The sequence below is a fragment of the Rattus norvegicus genome, chromosome 15, assembly GCF_036323735.1.
Source record: "Rattus norvegicus strain BN/NHsdMcwi chromosome 15, GRCr8, whole genome shotgun sequence".
NCBI lineage: Eukaryota > Metazoa > Chordata > Mammalia > Rodentia > Muridae > Rattus > Rattus norvegicus.
Window position 1 is genome coordinate 35,066,157 of NC_086033.1, and position 7,177 is coordinate 35,073,333.

The 7,177-nt window shown below is 43.9% G+C and overlaps 1 pseudogene; it reads left to right on the plus strand.

The window, feature by feature from the left end:
- The first annotated feature begins 4,136 nt into the window (after positions 1–4,136).
- Positions 4,137–4,318, plus strand: Rpl39-ps4 (ribosomal protein L39, pseudogene 4; annotated as a pseudogene).
- The last annotated feature ends 2,859 nt before the right edge of the window (positions 4,319–7,177 follow it).

Genomic DNA, 7,177 nt, shown 5'->3' on the forward strand with positions numbered 1-7,177 from the left:
CCAAGTCTACAACTCTTTGGGTAGTCCATGTGAAAGGAAAATTATACAGACTTAAGGTTTAAAAATATGAAGTTAAGGGGTTGGGGATTTAGCTCAGTGGTAGAGCGCTTGCCTAGCAAACGCAAGGCCCTGGGTTCGATCCCCAGCTCCGAAAAAAAGAAAAAGGAAAAAGAAAAAAAGAAAAAAATATATGAAGTTAAAAGAGTATGTTTCAAAATTCACAACCTCAGGACTAAACACTGTGAAAAGCAAGCCCAGGCAGTCCCGCCCTGCCGCTAGAACTAACAGACCATAAAAGGAAAGGAATGCAGAACAGACCAGGAGTACCGGATCTGACTCACAGGCCACCTGGCAGGAAGAGATAAGCCCCCAGCCCTCGACATCCAGGACGCCCCAAACCTGCCAATGTGTGTAGCTATACCTTATAGCTCATCATGTGAAATAACCAATCATATGTGAACATGTCTATGTGCCTCGTTTGAATCCACCAATCCCCGTAACTATGCATCTGCTTCTGTACGCCCGCTTCTGCTTCCCCAATCCCTATAAAAGCCCCATGCTGGAGCTGCTGGGCGTGCAAGTCCTCCGAAGAGACTGTGTGCCCGCAGGTACCTGTGTTTTCCAATAAACCCTCTTACTGATTGCATCCGAGTGGACTCGGCTCGGTCATTGGGCGCTTGGGACTCCTCCTGAGGGAAAGATCCTCTCTGGGGGTCTTTCACATGAATATTGTTAAGTCCCAGTGGCCACTGGGACCCACAGATTTTTTGCTGGAGACTGGCCCATCAGCTTGGAGGAGGACTGAGTGTTGGGTCCCAGTATTCACTAAGAATTGGGTAGGTTTCCCTTTCATTTTCAAGGTTACCCTGGGCTTGGACAGGGGGTCTGGACCTAGTCACTATCTTCCCCCAAGGCTAACACCTTCACCATTTCGAGGTACTTTTCCTAAGGCCTGGAATTTCCTGCTCCCTGGCTTCCATTTGTTGGGAAACTATCGGGCCCAGTGGCCCCTCTTCTCCCAATATGCCACTGGTTCCTTTCAAGGGGTTTTCTGTCTCTCTTTGGTTGGAGTCTCTCTTCTCTGGTTTCCCTAACTACTGTAGCCAGGATTCTCTGTAAATTCCTTTCCTGTCAATTTCCTTTTTTCATCTCCCTTTCATCTTCTTCCTTTCTCTTTCTCTGCTCTTTCTCCTCCTCTGTCTCCATGTTATGGTAGACTTTCTCAGCAACTGGCACTAAATCCCTCAATGACTTATCCTGTAGTCCGTCTAGCCTCTGAAGCTTTTTCCTGATATCTCTACTAGCCTGGTCTGTAAAAGCCATAGTCACAGTAGCTTTGTGCTCCTCACTGCTGGGGTCATAAGGTGTATATTGGCAGAATGCCTCCATGAGCCACTCTAGAAAGGCTGAGGGTGACTCATCTGGTCCCTGCTGAACCTCACATACCTTGGTCAAATTGGTGGGTCATCCTGTGAACCACTTGAGACCTGCCAACGAAGTCCGGTGGTAGACCTTCAGGTGCTCCTTACCACCTGCCATATTTAAAGTCCCTGTCAGGTCCTAGTCAGAGGAAATCTACTGTCAATGACAGCCTGGTCAATGGATGGTGCCCCCATTCTGGCTTCCTTCATTATCCTCTCTTGCTCTCCGGTCATGAAGAGCACTCTCATGAGTGGTTGGATATCATCCCAGGTGGGCTGATGAGTAAATAAAACAGTGTGAGATTAATCAGCCCCTTGGGGTTATCTGAAAAGAGGGCTGTTGGGCCTTGCAGTTGTACAAGTCAGCTAAAGAGAAAGGCCAATATTGCATGGCCTGACTGTCATCCTCATCTATGAGCTGGTAGGCTCGGAGCAGGAGGGCCACTGTTGTATCGGGTAAGTGGCCCTTTTGCTCCATGTCTCCATGGCCAGTCCTGGGTCTGAGGGTCCCTTCCCACCATCCCCCTTTGCTAAGGCTGGAGGAAGGTGGGGTAAAGGGATGCTGAATGAGGGTTTAAGGGAGATCCTTGAGGAGGGAACTGGAGCCATGGTTGGGGGGTAAGGGGTGGAGGATCTGTCAGTAGTGGATTCACTGTGGAAGGGTCCTGGAGGATGTCAGTGGTCTCTACAGGGTTCTTCTCCTTCATGGCTAGGACCTGTGTGAGTCTTGGAGACAAACAAGTTTTTATCCAAGCTTTTATCCTCCACTAGATCCTTCCAGGTAACTATATAGGGTACTTGGTCTGGGTGCCTGGGGGATCCTGGCCTAAAGACTCTTTCCTTTACTGCTTTGATCACCTACAAATCAAGGGTCCCTATGGGTGTTCACCCTACTCTGAAGGTGGGCCATTTAGAGGAGCACAGAGTTACTAACCTGCCCTTCTTTACTACTACTGACAAGTTTTTTCCTCTTTCCCCAACTTCCCTCCAGTGGTTAACTAGGATGTTTAATGGGGTAGATTCAGTCTGTCCCATATCCAAAGATAGCATCGGCCAAAGTCCAAGTCCAAGAACACAGAGAAAGACAATCAACACACAGACAGTTTCACCCCTGCCACGAGTGCAGAGCAAGACTTGATTAGCTCCTGCCTATGCTGAAGTCCAAAAACAAAGAGAAAGACAATCAACACATAGACAGCTTGCCCTGCCACAGGTACAGAAACCAGGTAATCAGGTGACTCTGCCAATTCATGCTGGTATCAAATCCAACAGGTGACCTGGCCAGCTTATACCAGTATAGAGTGTAACAGGTTCCAAAAGAATCAGAGTCCTGGGCTGGAGAGATGGCTCAGTGGTTAAGAGCACCCGACTACTCTTCTAGAGGTCCTGAGTTCAATTCCCAGCAACCACATGGTGGCTCACAACCATCTGTAATGGGATCTGATGCCCTCTTCTGGTGTGTCTGAAGACAACTACAGTGTACTTATATATAATAAATGAATAAATCTTTAAAAAAAAAAAAAGAAGCAGAGTCCTACCAACTCCCTTGGTGGTGGTTGGGAGTTGGGGGGATGTGAAGCATCCTCCAGATTCCCTGCAGTCACAACCTTAAGGCCAGCCACAATTTGACTGCACCAGTCCAGAGGCTCTCTAAGCCCTACAGACACTGTCAAGCAAACCAAAAGCAAGACAGACAATACGGATACAGACAACTGAGGTACCTGACATCAAGCTCAAGCTGTTCCTCCGATCACCATTCCTTAAGGCCTCATGGGTGGAGAGAGGATCTGGCTTCCCAGCCAATGCACCAAATGTAAGGCTCGAAGTGAGTCTTAACTGCCAGGAGACCACCTAAGTGAGACATGAGAATGGAGTTCAATGCAAATGCCAGAGATTTATTTTTCCGGTGTGTCAGGGTTGACCCTCAATCAGCCCCTCATGGCGATTGACTAGAAGGAGACCCTGAATGGCTATAACAGCAGTTTTTATACTTTTTAGGGGTTCAGGTTACATCAGCAAGGTTACAGTTTAAACTTATTGGCTAAGCATATTGACCTTTGAATCTATTGGCTAGCAAACATATGACATGCATTCAAACGCTACCTGGGACCAGAGGGTCAGATGACTCTCAGTCAGTACATTCTGTGGTTTTTGAAGAACATTCCTGCTCCTCCTGAGAACTGAGGGTGGAAAATAGTACTTGACTTAGTCTTGACCTTAGGCAATGGGTGTAAGGCTGGTGAAATCTCCTAGGGTCCTTCAGTGACATCAGAGCAGGAAGAGAGAGCCAGACTAGGAGAATGCAGAGTAGAATGACTTAGAAATTATAAGGCAACTTTAAAAATTAAAAGAACAATATGCAGAATGCAGAGGGAAAGAGGAAGAGAGCAGAAGGAGCAGGCAGGCTTCTCCTTACCATGGGACAGACAGGACTTTCTTACTAACAAGGCAGGCTTAGTCTTACGAAAGAGAGCGTAGCTTTCTTCTGATAAACTTGGGTATAATTCAATTAGCAATAAAATGATAGAAGCTTTTTCTTTCTCTATGCAACAAAGATTGTAGCACCTGGTGTGGTCCAGGGCTCCTGCTGTGCAGTGCTCACTGGAAACCTGGCAGAGTCAGGCACTCAAATCCATCCTGCCTTTCCAAGTTATTTAATCCACTGGCTTAGACTCACCGGGAGGAGTATGTGTCTGTCTGACTTAATTCTTCACCATGGCCTCTCACAAGACCTTCATGATCAAGCGATTCCTGGCTAAGAAACAAAAGCAAAATCGTCCCATCCACAATGGATTCAGATGAAAACTGGCAATAAAATCATGTACAACTCCAAGCGAAGACATTGGAGATGAACTAAATTGCGTCTAAAAGGAACAACACATACTTACGCTTTTTGAATGTTATCAATGTCTGTATCAAGTTTACAACATTATCATTGTCTGGAAAGCTGAGTGTGTTTATTAGGAATATGTTTTCTTTCTTTCTGTGCTCTTGTGGGTTCATTCAGTAGTTCAGGAATAAAATGTGAAACCATTTGTTTAGAAGAAAAAAAAGATTGCAGCTTATTTTTCATCCAGAATGAATGAGTTCTTTCTTCATTGGCGCTTGGTCTACTGCTTCATATACATATGTAAGTACATATGTGTGTCTGTAAGTATGTAATTAGAAGTATGCAGCTGAGCCCAACTGATGTAAATGGAGGTTATGCATATTTATACATGAATATGTATATGAATTTATATGCACTTAATCTATCTTTGCTTGTGTAAAAGTTTCAACTTCTGTGACTGTGACTCTCTTCTGCTGGTTCAATAGAAATTTGTTGATTCAAATTTCCCCCCAGCCTGACAAGTGAGACACATCTGGCCAAGAGGAAAATGCTCTAACAATTAATCCCTTACATAATCCTGTGCTGTTTTATGAGGAGGTGCTAAACACCAGAAGACTGCAGTTTCTGGCCTCAGAGGAACTCAGACAGGCAGGTCAGCTACTACAGCAAAAGGCCTCAGACTAAGTCAGGTAAACATTTACTACAGCAAAAGGCCTCAGACTAAGTCAGGTAAACATTTTGTTATCAAACAGCAATCCTAAATATCTGGCAAGACTAAGTTTTGACCCCACTGACACTCTTACCCTCAGCTTACCTCAAGAGAAAACCAAGAAGAGACAAGTATCACTGGGACTGGTTCCTGGCACCATGGTATTCATATAATTAAAAATTAAACTTTCATTTTAAAAAAGGGGCAGGTATGTCTGGTTACAAAAATAATGGGGGGATTCAACATCTTATTCTCTTTTCAGATAGATATACATACAAAAGCATTTACAAAGAGGGGCTAGCAAGAAGTCTTGGTGTGCAAAGGTATGAGACACCAATGCCTGAGATCACTCCTCACACCTGACATGCTAGGAGAGAACTGACTGACGTCCTATGTGCTCCTCTCACTTTCACATATGAGCCATGACATGTGTGTGCACACACAAGTGTGTGCATGGGCACATACACACATACATATGCATATGTACATTTTAAATTTTTTCAAGAGAATTCTTGAAAACAGAGTTTAAAATGCTATTATATATCAAAAGACACCAATAGACACTTGTGAAATATTCCACCTAACACTTGGAAACACATATTCTTCTCAATAGCCTATGGAACCTTCTCTAAAATAGATTATATTTTATATAATGAATAAAAAATGAAATAATTTCTTGTATCTTATTAGGTAATATTGAAATAAATTAGAAATATGGAGAATTAACAGTATACTTTTTGTTGTTGTTTTTGTCAGGGTCTCACTATGTAGCTGTATTCCTTGTAGAACTCATTCTGTAGATCTATCAGGCTGGCCTTGAACTCACAGAAATTGGCTCTCCTCTGCCTCCCAAGAGTGGGGCTCCACTGTTTCTCATAGTAATACACTTTTCAATGGTCAAAATGTGCAGTTCAAGAAATTAGGGAGTATGATGGTTTGAATATACACAGCCCAGGGAATGGCACTATTTGGAGGTGTGGTCTTGTTGGAGTAGGTGGGCCACTGTGGGCTCTTGCTTTAAAACCTTCATCCTACCTGCCTGGAAGTCAGTATTTTCCTGGATGCCTTCAGATGAAGATGTAGAACTTTCAGCAACTCCTTTACCAAGCCTGCCTGGTTGCTGCCATGCTCCTGCCTTGATGATAATGGACTGAAACTCTGAACCTGTAAGTCTGCCCCAAATAAATGTTGTCCTTATAAGAGTTGCCTTGGTCATGGTGTCTGTTCACAGCAGCAAAACCTAAGACAGAAGTTGGTACCAGGGACTGAGGTACTGCTGTGATAGGCCTAACCATTATTTTGTTTAGCAGAATGTCGATTGTGGGACTTTGGATTTAGAAAGCATGTATACTGTGACATCCTTTAAGTGGGACTTAATGGGTCATCCTAGTAGGAATATGGAAGACTTTGTTGTTGAGTCAACTGTATAGACCAGGCCCAAGAGGTTTCAATGGAGAAGAAGCTTAGTATGTGGCCTAGAGACTGTTTTTTGTCATAGTTTGGTGAAGAACCAGTCTGCTTTTGGCCCTTGTCTGAGGAGTCTACCTGAGGCTAGGGTGAAGAGACTCAGTTTAATTGCATTGACAAAGGGAGTCTCAGAAATGCCCATCATAGGTTTTATTTTCTGGTTAAGTCTCATGAAGAACATTTTGAATAAGCATAGCAAGTTGAGAAAGACAAAATATAAAATACATGGTCTGAATATTAAGGGAATACCAGGAAGTGAAATGGGACTGAATCCTGTGTTCAAGGATATTAAATTGAATTAAGGGAGCGGTAACCTTAGAGCAAGAACCCACCCAGCTAAATTTAAGTCCAGGCATTATAGTATAAGCCTTTAACCCCTGGAGGCAAAGGCAAACAGATCTCTGAGTTTAAGGTCAGTCTGGGACAGAGCAGGTTCTAGGTGAAGAAAAACTAGTACATGCCTTTAATCCCAGCATTCAGGAGACAAAGACCTCTGATGTCCAGGTCAGTCTACAGAGCAAATTCCAGGACAGCCAAACTTAAGCAGTGAAGGAGTTGGAAAACAGAAAGCTGGTGATAATGTAATAGAACAAAGGGGGCACGTTCCAGTTCAGGCAAGCAGCAGATAAGCCAATGAATAAAGTTAGAGGTCCAGAGGATGAGATGACACCATCACTAAGATCCAGACAATCCCTAATAAACATCTGAAAATGATGCTCTAATACACTGTAAAACCTGCAATACAGGAAT